Genomic DNA, 14,611 nt, shown 5'->3' with positions numbered 1-14,611 from the left:
GCACTGAACCACGCTTAGTTATTTGAGATGTAGTAATGTCCAGTGGCGTAATTTGACACTACTTTCGGGCCGTGCTACCAAAAACTCTTATTAAATTTGTACTTATTATCTGGGATGGTTTCAGTTGAAGACAAAGCCTTGGAATTTTGTTGGGTGTGGTTCGTTTTGATACCACGTTTGTTTTATTTCTTATTTTTAGATGTATTCATATTTCTTTGTGATGTTTTATAAAGTTGGCAGGCTGTAACAGCATTTTTTTTAATGTCGTAGTAAAATCACCAAAAAATATGTCAGGGTAGCTGGTCTCCGCTCCAAGATTCGAACACGGTATCTTTAGAAATAAGAAGCATTATTTTACGAAATTCGATATGGAGGTTAAAGTATGTGTGGAACTTTATCTTTACTCCATCTACCCGCGTTTTTGAAGGAAAACCTGCTTCGGAGATTTTATCCTGCGTTTTTATTCGATAAATTCCCAATCAGACCGGAATCTCTTCTTCGTACTCCATGATTGTATTTTTGCCTTGATGGTTGTTCATAACTTCGTTTTCCTTCCATGACCGAAATATTATGTCCTTGTTGCGAATAAATACATCTTGCACGAGGAGGGGAAAGAAAGAAAAGTCTGAAGTTTACTGAAGCTTCTTCGAGTTATAACATCGGTCATTCGACGTTTTGTCAGTGACTGCAGTTTCCATCTTATGGTTGGATGTTTTGTAGAGACTGTATGAAGCCCTAAAAGTTATTTTAGTTTGACGAAAACGAGTAACTTTGCAAGATAATTGGGCCTATGAACTTGATTGACATTTTAAAATCATTAATTCAAAGCCTGCTGTAATGTGTGCAATAGGTTTATATTCCGTTCTTCCTGCATTCTGCATGGCCGACATACGCGTGACCTAAGAGAACACGTTCATTTTTCTTGTTCCTTTTTTTATCTTAAATTATCTTCTCCGTGTCCTCCCCTTCGACTACGAAAGAGACCATGCTCACGGAATTTTAATGAAGATCTTCATCTTAAACAGCGGTCGTGGTTAAATATGGACAGGAATTTGATTGGTGTCAGCAAACTGATTAAACCTTTGAAGCCAGAAATCGTCTTTATAATATTTAAGAATATGGCCCGTACCGCGAAGAAAACACAGCACTTCACCATTACAAAGATCAACTGTTCAAGGAAATAATATCCCTTTACTGTGAGAGTCATACGTAAAACGTAAATAAAAATTTTGTGGACAAATTGCAGAGTTTATGATTAGTAAAACAGGTGGTATATACAGTTACCACTGGGCTGTGGAGGGTTACAGGAAGTCGAATGTTTATTAATATTTAAGGCCCGAAATGTTTCTAAATGATCTTTAAAATGTCGGTACGTACCTCCAATATCAGTACACCTCATATCCGTTGCATGGATTAGTCGGTCAATGTTCAAGGAAGAAATATTTTAGCAGAATATTGCTAGTAATTGTACTTGAATTAAATTTTGAGCTTTGTAGTCTTCTGGTGGTACATATACTTACCACTGTCTTTCACATGGAACATATAACTAATATAAATAACATGATTGGAACAAGTCAGTGTTGACCTTGTGGGTAATAGCGCCGTGTGGACTTGTAGGTAGGTACTAACGTTTCGGAGGAAAATTTGCCTCCATCTTCAGGGCTGAAGATGATATACATGTGCAAGTGCACATGGCGTTACTACCCAGATGACCAACATCGACATCTGTACATGTGGGAATATGGACTCTAAGAAGAATCGAGAAGAATTCATGTTAGTCTACGTATTATCTGTCTTGAGATCATATTTTATTTGTAGGATTTGAGGTTTTTGACGGCGGTGAGTTTGAGTCTTCTGGGTTGTTGCGCCGTGTAGTCTGGTAGAAGTTTACCGACGTTTCGGAGGACCTTGCTGCCTCTATCATCAGGGTGATGCGTCCATATTCCAGTTTCCTGACTGCGATGGTTTATTGCTAATATGCTATGTAACAGTTAGCTGAAAACTTTGTTTGCTTGGCAAACTGTTTTGTCATTCTGCGACCTTTTGTTCATAACATAAGATGCACACTTCTCGCAGGTTTATATAAATACCACACATCATTTTAGAGTCTTTTCCACTTAACGAAGTTTGGTCGACGTTCGTTATTACTCGGGGGCCACAGCACGTACGTAGTCAGAATGAATGGATCGTCCCTTAGGGCCTTTGATCCATTTGGAACTCAGCCTGGAATATACCTTAACGACACTTTTCCCTGCCTTAGTTATTACATGAAACCGCTTTTAGGCACCAATGTTCGGGGACCCATCGGATGGACACGAGCAGGTTAACGCGGCAATAACACATGTGGCGAGCGTCTGTTATCCACTTACGTGTTAGACGCGTTCCTAAATGTTACCTGTTACCATGGTAAGGGTGCATATATTTAACGAATCACAAGAAAGAACATTTTTTTTAATTTGTAGTTTCCGACTTGTATTAATATTCGTTTTGCATCTACGTTAACTTAATGTTAAGGCCAGTGAGATTTGGACTTGTCAGGTAACGAATTTGAATCGCACTAGAAGATCCGTTTCGATTTTTGTTTAATTCTTTACGACACAGAGGTAGCTATATTTGGCACACTGACTAATTAATTAGCTCAGTGGAGTAGAGAGAGTCCTTTTGTAGGAGCTAATATTACGCTCATCTAACCGAGAAATTCCCCCCCACCTCTTGTATGAAACCAGGAAGTCCATTAATATGTTCACAACGTCCCACCCCCGACCATATACGAAGCCAAATGAAACCATTTTACAACCTTCTAACCATATTTTCCTAAGATTCTTTTTAACAGTATCTCCCCATCTGAATATAGGTATTTCTATATATATGACGTCTTCATCTCAAGATATCGATTTCGTTTCGCTGATCCAGTCTTGAAATATTCAGAAAAGGTCGTAAGATCTCATTTCTGACATTTCCAATCTTCTGATGGACGAAGTAATTACTACTGGACGCTTTGAGCTTCTTGTAATAAGAAGAAAAGAGAACTCACAAGACGAGAAGTGTGGTAGAGAAAAATCCGAACCCGAATTTGCCTTAATTCAGTGGTCAGAAGGTTGACACTTTGAAACACGATGCTTATTTAAATAATATTTAAGAATTCAGACCGTACCGCGAAGAAAACACGACACTTCACCATTACGAAATATCAGCTGATTAACGCTGTTTAAGGAAGTAATCGGTGTTTACGGTTGGAATCATACGAAACAAATACATAAAAATACAAATTTATTGATTATTGATGCAAGTGGTACATATAATTACCACGACCCTGACGTAAGTGATACACTCACTCCATTTATTCATTAGAATTCGATGGTGTGGTTTCTTTAAGAAGCTAATAGTACTCCAGTGAGTCAGAAACTGTGCGCCCTTACGGAACTAAAAGATTCATTACCGTGTTCACAAAAGCCCCTGTCCTTAGTCGCGTCGTCTAAGTTCACACTCTCATATAGTCTTATTATTTCTTTAAAACCCTCTTTAATAATATTCTCCCATCTACTTCAGTACTTCACAGTTCGTCTCTTCCCTACAAGCTTTTTGACTAAAATTCTGCATGCATTTCTTGTTTTTTCTGTGCGTGCTATATGCTCCACGCGTTACTCCCATTGTTTGCCAATTATTTGGTTACTTCATTTATTTATATATTGACTCGAATAATTAATTTGGCCAATTCGTATGGTCAGCCACTCAGTTTAAATTTCAATTAAATATTATGCCACATCCATATCCAATTCTTATACTATCTTATTCTTGGTCGAACGATGTTTATCCCGATTATAATTCATTAAAAAAAATTCGGTTGTAATTTCTAGGTGGTTTATCGATTTCTGTCTGATGGCAAAAACTTAACATTTTCTTTCCGCCTGAGTATGTGTATTTAACTTTTATCTCATGTTTTCGTTTTTAATTTTCATCAGATTTTATGCACATATTTTGACAAAATTATGTAGTTTAAAATAAGTCCTGTGCTGTTTAGGGTTTACAGTCAGCGTTTTCTTTCACGTAAAACCGACAGTTTATAATCATCGCATGCTTTTGAAATAACTGAAAGTGTTCGATTTTCTAATTGGTGCGTCTGTTTCGAGTTCAGTGAGCGAAGGAAATTGTGTGACCTTGGGTCTTTAACAGCGGTGAAACTGCTAGAACTTGTGTTCGCGTTGTCGGGGGCCATTGCTGAGTAAATTGACCTTATGAATTGCACAGGAAGGTTGTTCCAGTCACAACCGCAAGATAACTCGCCTCTTCCTCATGTTCCCTCTCAGTCACTCCACCCTCTTTCACCCCACCTCATTCTCTTTTCGTCAACCCTCGATTATTTTAATCCACGATCTTGATTCTTTGTTCCAACAGTTGGTACAGCCGTTGCCAGACACCGTTCAACATTTAATGATCGATTTTTATTTTAACGACGCTGTTTCAACTACCCAACTCCTTTAAAAGTTTACATTTTCGAACTGGTCAGGAATATCCCTCGTTGGTTAACTCGAAGTCCGAAATTTCCCTCCGGAGCCACCTTGATGCAAACCGGCCCAACCTGCTTTTTATACAGTCAACCCCCATCTACGTCTAGGTCTATAAAATAGTCATTTACCTTAAGGGCATTTTTCAACTGAAATGTTATAAACGTTTCTCGGTAAACGGAAAGAATTTGTTTTGTAAATTGTTGTTCGTGCTTGTGAAGTAAGGTACAAATTCAGTTTATGGAACTTTTCTCCCCTCACAAATATTCAAGATGGAGTCGAGGCAGTGTTAAAATTGTCCGACATGAATTCAAATTTAAATGGTTAGACAATTTTTTTCTAAGAACCTGAAAATTAAAGTATACAAAAAAATAATCTTGCCTGTTGTTTTGTATGGGTGCGAAACATGATCTCTCACTCTGAGGGAGGAACACAGATTACAGGTGTTTGAGGACGATATTTGGGCCTAAGAGAGAAGATGATAGGGCATGGAGAAAACTGCATAAAGATGATCTTAAAAATCTGTACTCCTCCCCCAATATTGTCAGGGTGATTAAGTCGAGAAGAATGAGATGGGCGGGGCATGTAGCGCGCATGGATGGGACAAGAGGTGTGCACCGGGTACTGGTTGGGAAACCTGAAGGGAAGAGACCGCTGGGGAGACCTAGACGTAGATGGAAGGATAATCTCAGGCGGGATCTATGGGAGATAGGAGTTGAAGGAAACTGGATTTTGTTGGCCCAGGACAGGGTCCGGTGGAGGGCTTTTGTTAGTTCGGTGATGAACCTTCGGGTTCGGTAAGCCATCTAGTTAGTTAGTTAGACAATTTTTTTTGGTAAAATTGTTCGTTATTCGGTTTAATTCGAATCGATTTTTCCCTTCTCGACTTGGTTAAACCGTGCGGGGGAAGATGATGATCACACGTGTCGTCATTCCAGCTGTAAATGAACACGCCCACAGACCGACAAGCGTGCTGATGATCGTAGCACAAAGAGCGAATGAAAATTAATATTTATTGTTTGTGTGCTGTTGCCGACTTTCATCAATTTCCCATTCATCGATCTAAGTCAGTTGCAGGCCATGTCAGTGTGTACAGAGCTCTTGTGAGCTGCGTACAATACAGATTATCAGAACGAGCCTCTACAGTTACTATGCAAATATTTGTGCTCTTGTAAACCAAGGATAGTCTATAGACTGCTTTAAGGGATATCTTTAGCTTCGTTCTCGACTCTTTACGATTCCATTAAGCCAGTGTTTTTAATTTTCTGTACCTCGACGTTTCCAATCAAAATCCGTATTGCCATGTTTAACTCTTTGAAACCAAGACTCGCCTAAATAATATAATTTTTAAAAAAATAGTTCTTACCTCAAAGAAAACTCAATATCTCCCCATGACAACGAACATTTAGTTAATTCTGTTTAAGGTTGAACGACAAATCCTAGACTGCAGTAATTAGAATGAGTTATTAATTTAATCTGTTTGTTCTATATTAATTTTTATTTTCTATGTCTACTGAATTCTCGAATATTTATTTTTAATATTAATACTTGATTCATCTGTCAATCTTGGTACCTTGAGAAGAAGGTGCGAACATGGATTTTTTTTTATTTAGTTCTGAATCAGTAGGAGGAATATGACCGGTCGCTGAATGAAGAGATGAAAACTTTATCTGGTTACTGTGCTTTGAAGTGGAATGTACAGTACTGAAAATAATTAACTTACTGTGAAATGGTAATGGATCTTGGAGTTTTATAAAAGGCTCGAAGTTTCTTGATTAGCTGAGCGTATTGCCGACTCCTGAAGAACGAATATTTTCCATGGATTTAAGTTAGGTTATTTAACTTTTATGTTATAATTTCTCCCCTAGTTGTTATTATTGCACGTGTCCTCACGAGTACCGGCGTGATCTTCTTTAACACGAACAGCGCAGACCAGGAAGAAATCACTTCCGGTTTCCGTGAGCGTATATATAGACACACTCTACAGGAAAGTTTAAAACAATTCACGACACAAACTTTTATAAAATTCCAGTCATCCATACGACGAGAAGAAAGTTAAGCGTTGACAAATTTTTGTTCCTGAGAGCGGTTTAAGCAATTTCTGAAATAAGTGCGATTTGAGCTTTTCACGGCTGTGAGCCCGATGACTCATCGCCCTGATGATGGAGGCAGCAAGGAACTCTGAAACGTCCGTAAACTTCTACCGGTAATCAGTGTACAAAACGTGTCACGATTAGTGAAGTGTGAAGTTGTCCCTGGTTCGAAGACGTATGTGGGTAGTTGGGGTTTGGCTCCACTGTTCCTTCGACCATGGCTGTAGATGGAGGTGTGGTCAGCTTCACGCCCCGGCCATTTTAACCCTGAGGGGAAACAAGTTACAGATTATTTATAAGTGAAAGATGCACTGAGATTAAGAAAGGAAAAACGTAAAATTGTTAAGTTAAGAAGGAATGTTGGTAAGGGAAATTAAGAGAGAAAGAAGGAGAAATATCAGAATGGAATGGAAGAAATGATGAATTGATAGAAGGATGTGAAGAAAATGAAGGACGCCTTGAAGAAGGACGAATAGATTAGGAGTAGAAAGTCTGACCGCCGGACTCCCGATTTAGAGGCAAGAATACTAACCACTGTACCCGGCTTTCGGTCAGTATTGTCTTAAAATGTCCTGGGGTGACATGTAGGCTTTCCTTTCGCTTTGAGGTCGCTTTCAACAAGTGGGAGAGCATTGTGTTGTTTGCCCGCACTGCGTAGCGGATCGTCTTCCCCCGCAGGGCTGAATATTTCAGGGCGGCTTAATAATGCAAATAATTACACGGTGCCGGCAGAAATTGAATTATTGCGTTCCCATTTGAACTTCAAAGCCTCTGCTTACCTTGTTACACTAGAGCACTTCACGTTTCGTCGACGAACGGGCCTTAGAGGGTCGAATAGAAACGGCAGTTCGTGGAGCACCTGAGGAAAACCACGTATTTAAGTCGAGTTAAGGAGTCTGCGGGTCTTGATTCAAACTGACAGTATCTGTGTTTGAGACAGGATCTCTAATCATAGTTTATCGAAGTGCTGCTGTAGAAACAGGCTCTGTAGGACCGAGAGTAACAAAGGTCCGGTGTGGGGTTTTGGCGTAGATCGGAAGATAATATTTACAATTTATCTCAGACATCTGGAGCGTAATAGCGTTGAATAGATTCAAATGTCTCAGATTAGTACCCGCCGTGCTTTTGTGAACAGGGTAAATGAATCGTATGTCTCAAAGGCAACGGAGAATCTTACCCGGCTTTGTGTGACGTATCAAATGAAGATCCTATTGCGTTGAGGTAGTTATAGAAATTTTATTTGAAGAGTGTAACGGATGATGTCTGACAACAGCGTGTAGATACATGGACATAAAATGGAGGGAATGACTGGATAATGAGTCGTAGAAACAGCTATTTTAGTTTTTTTTTTCCAGCTTCCTAAAGCTACTTCTCCCCCTTTTAGGTGGAAATATTCTCGTCGTGATAAAGTTAGACAATGTTTTGGTCCTCATCAGTGAAAGGCGTCTTTCGTGTTTCCCCTTCTCTTTTCTTTGTTCGTAATCTGTTTTATTTAATTATATCCTCCCTCCCAGAAACTGTTTCATCGAGTTAAAGAGCCGTGGAAATTAGGTTCATAATAAGATGGACGGGTTGGTTCTCCTTTTGTCAGCGTTCTGTTTACAAGACTGTACTCAAGTTTAATTGATTACGGTCGACTGTTCGTGTGTAAGTTTCAGTATTAATTAGCAGCAGATAAGGTCTAGCCAGAAGTGATAAAATGGCGGTCGGAAACCATGTACCGCGCGTTTTAGTGTAATAAATAATGTGGCTGGAATTATCTTGTGTCCCTGACTAGACACGGGGCCTCATCATATTCTGTAGCACAAACTTGTATGAAGAAATGCCCGTCGCTGTCTTCTTGGTTGTTACGCCGTGTGGATTTATGCTTCGAAGAAATATACTCCCTCCATCTTCAGGGCTGTTCATTCGAAGTAGGAGTCAAATTAAGTAACGTTTTTAAACGGCGAATGGAATGGTTAAATGTTTTGTTCTTTCGAGAGAGGAGATAACATGACGACGAAGAAAATTATATGATGAATGGTTTCATGATTTGACGATGTTGGTCTCCTGAGTTTGTGACGCAGTGTAGGCTCGTAGGTTTTGACAACCTGACTACGTATCTACAGTTCCCAGAAGTCTACACGGCGTCATAAATGAGAAGACCATCATAATCATCGCCGATGTGAGAACGTCCAATCTCAAACAGATTCAAAATTTGTACTTTTCACCGGTTATCATTAGGCGGTGATTACGTCAGAGAAGATGTATTTGCCGCGACATGTAGCACGCATGGAAGAGATGCGAAATATATGTACATTTTAGCCAAGAAACCTCAAAGGACCAGCCATCTCGGAGAAAAGGCGTGGTTAGGTTAGGTTAGTTTATGTTCACTATTCAAAGAATTTCTATTGGAAAAGTTTATATGAATGTGTACCGGATTAATCTGACTCAGAATAAGGTTAAATGGTGGGATTTTTCGAACATGTTAATTTTCCTTGTGGTTCTATAAAACAAAAAAATATATTTTACCAGCTGAGCGACTGTCAGTTTATCGGAAATGTATCTACTCCATGCTGTGATTGAGTGTGAAAGTCGATGAGCTTCGAATACAAGACCGAGCGTTGTTTCTGCGCTGGGTGGCAGTGAATTCAATATTTCTAGGTCTTTCAGAGTTGGTTTATGTGATGACAAGTCAATCTGGAAAAGATACATCGTCGGTCTATGGATCGCTGGACGTCTTATCACTCACCCAGTCACGTGGTATATTAGTCTTGTTACTGCCTGGTCGATTCTACCGCAGGTAATGGCGGTTTTGCGAAGCCACTGGCATTTGTCTTCAAGAGCGGTTCTCAGACTGTGACCCTCGGAACCCGGGCGGATCTTCGAGTGGAAACAATTATTTTACAGATGCAATTTGTGATTTGCAGTCGTTCGTCAAAAATTGTATTTACTACACATAGAAATATGTTGTTGCATCGTTGCCCTGATGATGGAGGCAGTAATCGCCTCTGAAATGTCGGTAAACTTTACACGGCGCAACACCCCCAGAAGACAATCGTGTTCATACTCGACGCCATGAGAACCTGAAATCTCACCTTGTACCGTAATGTTTACAAAAAAACATGAGCTTTTGAGGTTCACACACCGATGAAGATTGTGGTATTCCGGAGGAACGTATCTCATCCTGATGCACCTCAGCCCTGAAGATGGAGGTTTTATGTTGCTTTGAACTTTGGTAACAAGACTACACTTTGTCATAGATTAAAAAAAGAGAACACAATTTACATTACTACGAATAATTTTATTTGTGTCTAAACAGTGGTATTGAAGTTTTCTATGCCTGATCATTCGGAACCTTAAAACCGACTACGAAGAAAATGCTTTTAAATTTTTGCCTGGTTTAGTCACGATGTTATCTGCTGTACTCTCTAAAGATCCCCGATTACGGCATCTGTTCCAAAGACCAGGTCTACATATCTCACTTTGGGGGGGGGGGGGGATCCGAATAAGTGAGCCGGTTGTACATCCCTGTGCTTCAGAACAAGAAAGTATTTTAGCGGTCTTGAAATTATAGGAAATGTTATAGGTTAGGTTATTTCCTATCATAAAGCTACATTCAAACAAAATGTTAGGTGTTGCCACCATTTGCGATAGCGAGGTCCCCTTCCCGTCAGGTTCCAGGCATCAAACAGCTCTGATATTGAACACGAGTCACGCAGGGCGAGAAATGAATTTATGAAGCGCTACCGTTATGAAATCGAACCGATTTCAGCTGGAGAAAAGCCTGATTTACGTCGCCGTTTCCAGTAACAATCTATCGATTACTCCAGTATAAGAGACGAGGGTAAAAGTTTCTTCCACGTACAACGTGAGAATCCCCCAAACACTCCATAATGTAACCGAACTGTGCAAAGCGTATGGCAGGAATCATGCATAAACACTTCATGCCTTTGGCCGTCATAAAAAGCAGCGATCACGAAACGTCGCTGCTTACAAGCGTCGCGAAGCTCCTACCGACGCCATGAAAAGACCACAAAAAGCTAAGACGATGCCATAAGACACGGCTGACAAACAGACGCTCAGCGTTGGGACTCATACACAAGACCCCAAATAGCGAATATGGTTCTAGGGACGCCGTATAATACGACGGTGGCACGTCGACGCCTTTCGTACGGATGCTGATAAGATTTCGAATGAAACGCGGACTAGCCTCGAGAAACTGTAAGCTACGAAGCCGAGCGTCTTTAGGTAGTCAACTTCCTGACCTAACCTAAAATATCTGCATGCCTAACCTAACCCTTCCTAACCCACCCTAACCTAACCTAACCTAACTAATCTAACCTAACTTAACCTAACCTAACCTAAAGGCTTTGGGTTTCTTTAAAATTAAATTTCCTCATCGTACTTATTTTGTAGCGAGCCTTGAATGCTTGTGGTTTTGACCTAAGCATTAAATTGAGGTGACTGGTTAGCTTCCCGTTCCAGCTGCTTTATCCCCGCGTATACTTCTACGTTTACACATTGTATAGGAGTCTGGATCTGGTCGTGGAAGTCAATATCAGCATCTTTTGCCCCTACCAGGAATCGAACCCCGTTCACAGAGACCTGGGGGTACTTAAAAGCAGGGAATTTCTTGACGTACGGAGCACTTATGGAGGTTTGAAGGAAGAGTCTGGACCCCGGAGTTGGCTGTGTGACGTCACCCATTCTTGTTTCGTTGTTATGTCCGTTTGATGGAGTGCTGTTTCGTGCGTCATTGATTGACGTGACTGCCAACAAGTTGTGGTCTTGACAGGATTTATTGAACAGCTCCTGCGTAAGGACAGGGCGGGGATGCTAACGCTATTTTTAAACTCCAGATGGAGGCACCGTTGTTTCAAAAATCCGCGTTGTGACAAGTTGCGTTCAAGTCGAGTGTCATTTGTCACTTCGTCATGTCACTTCGCGTACAGCGGAGGACGCCCCTGGCGGTTTGATCTGTAACCTGCCAGGCTCTCAGTTGTGTTACTGTTCCTGACGAGGATTGCCGTCTTTAATTCCATATTTGCTTTATTCCTTATTCTTCGCTTTTTGTACTTGTTTTGTCTGTTTTACATTTCAGTATCAACAACCATCAGTATTAAATACAGACATCTGAAATACTATAAATATCAAGGTCATTCGTGTTCTTCGTAGTACAATATATGCATATTTCATCTCCCAAAGTTGAGGTCGATTGAATAGCGCGCCTCCTTCATACAAGGATGGTTAGTGATTCAGATATTGGCCCGGAAATCATAGACTTTACATTGTTTTACTCAGTACCTTCAGGTAATTGAGGATTAGTACGTTTCTATAGGCAGACAGAAACTAGAAACACAAGGTGTTGAGCCCCCTGGTTGAACTATTTTAAAATAGGCCCTCGTCTGAGGCTAGCTGAACCACAGGGCCCAACATATGTGGTTTATGCCTTTCTCATTTTATCTGAAGACGGAAGAAAATTCAGCTTCCGAAACGTTTTAAATTTATTGCCACTTTTGAACATTACAAAGCGCCGTCGTCCGAAACTTTGATATGTCGTTCGGTTTGCACGCTTAAAATTATGGGCTGAATTTCGATTCTGCCCTTGTCGGTAACACTATCGAGTTAGTGTTCTGTTAACGCTGTTACTTGTTGAGCGTTTCCTCTCTCCTGACTCCTCGTATCTCGCTGACTTCCGGTATTTTTGTGTCGATCGGCAGTTGCTGGATGCAGCTGCCCCCCCACACAAAATCCTCATTTCGTCATCGTTCACGATCACTATCATATTTCACGCCCTGCAGTTTATAAGGCATCGTTACTTCCTTGAGAATCTGGCAGAGTGCAATGAATAGGTTAGTCTCTACAAATCAGACTTTCGCCTGTGTGTATAGATTGACCCGCCTCATGGATGTGCCGGAGAAGTTGCCGTCCGAGAACGGCGTTGTGCCGTGTTTTAAGGTCTTTGGCTGGCCGCGCCGTAGCACCAACTGCTGAAGTAATTTTGGTTGGATTTATTGTAATGGGCGACGGATTGAGTAAATAGACGAATTTAAGAAATCGTGTAAATGCAAAATACAAGAAAAATGTCATACTTATTTGTTCTCCTGTCACATGACGGATGGTCTGTTGTACTCGTATTTGTAATCGGGTCGAAGGGAGCTCAGTACATTGAATGGACTAAACTCTCGCCGACCGCGATTCGATTCCCGATTCATATGGCCATTCGGTAAAGGAGTAAAGTATTTTGTTCAAATGTCATTACGGTACTGTTAAATATCCTATAAATATATAATGTTTAAATAGCAGTATTTTGATAATGTGGTGGGTAGATGAATATGATAAAGGAAAGATTTCACCGAAGATTTAGCCTCGACATTCAGGTTTCTTGTGAAGTGTTAATGTTGTCTTGGTAACGAGCGTTTTCTGGTTAACACAATAGGCCTGTAGTATAACCTCCTTTTTGTGAACACCACACATACCAACCGGGGTCAGTGAATCTGCCCATTTTCGGGTGCAAATTTGATGTGCCCTTAATGAGGCCATTGGGTGTCGCTAAACGCCTCTACATAATGACAGAGTGCTCACCTACGTCAGAGGATAGCAGTCCGGAAGTGTTCTTCCCCCCGAAACTTTCGTGTGAACCTCATTTTAGTTTCGTATTTGGGGAATTTGATTTTGAATTTTGTTTGCTCGTAACAGTAGAATACAAAGACCTTTATATAAATTGGTCGATGAAATGAAAGTATGTTTCAAAATAACAGGTTGTGAGCTGGATTAATCTGGCTCAGACCATGTTTAAGTTTCAGAGCCTCGTTGTCTGTAAATGACGGGAATATATTGATCAGTTGAACGACTATCAGATTCCGAAGATGTACTCTTCCATAGAATTTATTTCTCTTGTAAAACAGTCACTTTCCAGACCAAGAAGTGAATGGGAGATAATATTAAGCTTATATTGGGGAAATTGGTTGTGAGGATAAGAGCATGAAGTGATGAGTTTGTTTGAAAGTATAAGTAGTTTATGGCCTGCGTCCAGAATTAAACCAAATGTTGCTTAAAATACAAGTGTCGAGTATTACCGCTGTGCTAAGCTTCTGAATGTGGCTCGGAAAATTTTGTGATTTTTTTTGTGTGGCCTGATAAACATTTCAAAAGGATTAGCGTGGTTATTTTGCAGCTTTTTTTAAAACATGCCAGAACGTCTGCATCTGAATGTGGTACAGTTCTATCAACCCTTGCGAGATGATAATTTGTAATTCTAATGTAGTTTAGGTTTTACGAACCGATATATCCAGCCACCAAGGCATCCTGACAGTGACGCATTTTTTGTGAGCCCCTACGGGTATTAAAATTAGTTTCTTTGGTTCTCTATTGCGCGTTCTGTGTGCTTTACTCTGTGGAGTATATTATATATCACGCTCCATGCTTTTCATACATAAATTTACGCGTGTTATATCGATTAGATAAAGTGAATATAATAAGCAAGTGTTGGCTGACGATCATTTGCTGTCGAGATATTTCGGCCCTTATGGGATAATTGTGTATGGTTACTACCTTAGACTTTCCCGTCATTCGCGACGGGAAATTTATTGTATCGCTGTAATACAATACAGTATAGTATATTCCGGTGTAGTGTCTCGTATTTGAGATATTGTGTTCGAATCTCTGCTCGATGAGAATTTGGATTCTCCCGGCAGCGAGACTGATGATTTTGTTCGTCTGGGTTGTGACACCGTGCGGTCTGCGTTTTTAAGATTCACTTTAATATTATCTTGTCATATAAGCTTCATTCCCTTCTGATATTTTTGTACGTGTTTCTTGTGTGTTCGTATCCGTTCCATCTCGTTTTTCTTTACTTATTCTGTCGGTCTAAGATGCAAGTTGTTAAAATTTTTATTCAGAAATTTTATACGTTCTGTTTCTTTATAAATGTTGTCCTGAGAAGTGGATTTCGAGATGGGAGAGACGACGTGCCAGGCCTCTTTTTGTGAACTTCGTGTGGGAGAAAGCACACAGACGTTCATTTCTGTG

The 14,611-nt window shown here is 40.3% G+C and overlaps 1 protein-coding gene across 3 annotated transcripts in view; it reads left to right on the top strand.

The window, feature by feature from the left end:
- The window catches only part of LOC110826731 (metabotropic glutamate receptor 1), a 65,254-nt gene that overhangs the window by 1,824 nt on the left and 48,819 nt on the right, over positions 1–14,611 (top strand). The gene's annotated exons all lie outside the window — the stretch shown is intronic.

Source organism: Zootermopsis nevadensis, unplaced genomic scaffold (assembly GCF_977971745.1).
Source record: "Zootermopsis nevadensis isolate Lab colony 2312 unplaced genomic scaffold, Znev_1.0 Znev_ptg000028l, whole genome shotgun sequence".
Taxonomy (NCBI): domain Eukaryota; kingdom Metazoa; phylum Arthropoda; class Insecta; order Blattodea; family Termopsidae; genus Zootermopsis; species Zootermopsis nevadensis.
Note: the sequence above shows the minus strand (reverse complement) of the source record. Positions and strands in the feature narration are given on the sequence as shown.